This window comes from Monopterus albus, unplaced genomic scaffold (assembly GCF_001952655.1).
Source record: "Monopterus albus unplaced genomic scaffold, M_albus_1.0 scaffold23.1, whole genome shotgun sequence".
Classification (NCBI taxonomy): Eukaryota; Metazoa; Chordata; class Actinopteri; order Synbranchiformes; family Synbranchidae; genus Monopterus; species Monopterus albus.
Window position 1 is genome coordinate 546,353 of NW_018127903.1, and position 2,433 is coordinate 548,785.

The 2,433-nt window shown below is 38.6% G+C and overlaps 1 protein-coding gene across 1 annotated transcript in view; it reads left to right on the forward strand.

Moving 5' to 3' along the window:
• Nucleotides 1–2,433, forward strand: part of trpm3 (transient receptor potential cation channel, subfamily M, member 3) — a 131,133-nt gene that overhangs the window by 118,821 nt on the left and 9,879 nt on the right.

Consider the following 2,433-nt stretch of genomic DNA (forward strand, 5'->3'; position numbering starts at 1 on the left):
TTTGTTTCATCTGACCATAAAACAGAAGATCAGAAGTCTTCTTGTTTGTCCAGATGAGCATTTGCAAAGGCCATGCGGCCTTTTGTGTGCCTTATCTGGAGAAATGGCGTCCTCCTTGGTCTGTGTCCGTGGAACCCAGCGGTGTGCAGTGTCCGATGGACTGTCTGCCTTGAGATGTTGCCACCAGCAGAGCCCAGATTCATCAGGATGGCCTTGGTGGTGATCCTTGGATTCTTTTTTTTACCTCTCTCACTGTCCTCCTGGCCAGCACAGGTGTCACTTTTGGCTTTCGACCACGTCCTCTGAGATTTTTCACAGTGTAGAACATCTTGTATTTTGTAATAATACTTTGCACTGTAACCACTGGAACTTCAAGACATTTAGATATGGTCTTATAGCCCTTTCCTGACTTATGAGCCATCACAATGCGCAGCCGCAGGTCCTCAGTGAGCTCCTTTGTCTTAACCATGACTGTCCACAAACCAACAACAGAGAGCTTCTGTTTTTCACCTGTTGAGTTGATTAAAACAGCTGTTCCCAATGAATCAGTGTAATTAGGATGCTTTAGAACAGCTTGGACTATTTGGAATGGTATAGAACTTTGGATTTTCCTATAAACTGTGACTGTTTGCAAAGGGTATGAATAATTTTGGACATGCCACTTTTTGTTCAAATGTAAATAAAAGCTGAGAAATATTTTGTTCCACAATGATGCCTCTTGTACATCGTATTATTCTCTTTTGGGAGAAGCCTGTGTCATTTCCTGTCAAAAGATACTTGCTGGTTGAACAAAAGTAACTTTAAGTCATATAAGAAGAAGAAAGCCTTTATTGTTAATGTATTATGCAAAATACAATGAAATTTGAGTGCCACTACAGTAGTCCCACAATTTAAATAAATAAATACCCCAATTAAAAGTGAAATAACACAATAGTCACACAAGACTTGACAACAAGTCTTAACAAGTTAAAAATAAAAATGAGACACATTTAAATAGAGAGCTAATCGAATCTTAGCCCGGTCCTTTAGTCCCAGTTTACCAAAAACACATGGGAGTACCACGTGTATTTACTACAAAAATGATGAAAGTGAGTGATTTGAGGGCAACAAGTCAAACAGGTAATAGCCAAGGTGGGAAGAGTCTTTTATGATGTTTTCCACTCTGAATAAATAACATGTGATGGCAATATCTTCCAGAGAAGGAAGAGAACACCCTGTGATTTTTTCTGTGCTGTGTTTATTACCCTTTGAACAACCTTTTTGTGTGCTGTTGTGGAGGCAGCAAACCACACTGTGATGCAATATGATAGGATACTGAGCAGCAGAAAGCCACCAGAAGTTTCCCATTTGTTTTTTTTTTCTCATCAGCCTTGAAGTGTAGATGTTGCTGTGCTTTGTTACCTCATCAGCCTCAAAGTGTAGATGTTGCTGTGCTTTGTTACCAATAGCTGTGGTGTTTAACAGTCCAGGTGATGTTGTCAGACATGTGGGCTCCCAAGACTTTGAAACTGTGAACCCTTTGCATGCACATAATAGCTTGTATATTCTTTGTTGCTATTTAGAAATAAGTTGATGATATTTTTTATATGGCATCAGAATCAGATGCTAGTGTCAGTCTGTGCATCCTGTCCAGAGCCCACACTTGGGTAAGGGATGTGTGTGCCAACAGAGCAGGCAGAATATTGATAAAACAGCTACATCTGAGTCGCTACATCTGAGTCACCACATCCAGCCGGGTGCTACTGACCTTTACCACTGTGAAATGCCACAGATAGCCAAGGAAAGCACACACCCCTAGCATATACCAACAAACCTGATTTTACGCAAAACACTATGCTCACAGTCAACAGACTGACTACAGTATGAATCAAATCAGATGTACGGCCATCTGATCCTTTATTATACAACTATTTTTTAATTCATTTTAACCATATAAAGCACAACACATAACAAACACACAACTGCCTACACAAAATTACAAAAACAACACAAAATGGGAGCCATCTGATCCTTTAAACTAAGAGTAGCAGAGTATTTGCCAAAAATTCACCACACTAAACTATTTTCTCACTACTGTCTACCCCAAATACATTCAGGAATATATAACTTTAGTTATTAACTATATATGTCAGACTCATTTTAAAATTAAGAATCTTTTCACTTAGTTTTAAAAAAATGTATTTTAAATACTTTTGGTGGCTGAGGAGTCCACCAAAAGAGCAAAGCAAAGGGTCAGGGGCATGCAGGGGGTACCAGGCAGACAGCACTGTAGGAACACTACGATGTTACAAAACAGAGCCGTGCAAGAAAATGGCAGATGAATCATTCATTGCATAATATGAAATTTCTCCTTAAAGAATTCGGTAGTGTTTTAAATCAGTAAATAAATAAATAAAAATACAAAACTAAACTTAAAAAAAGAATAAATGTGTG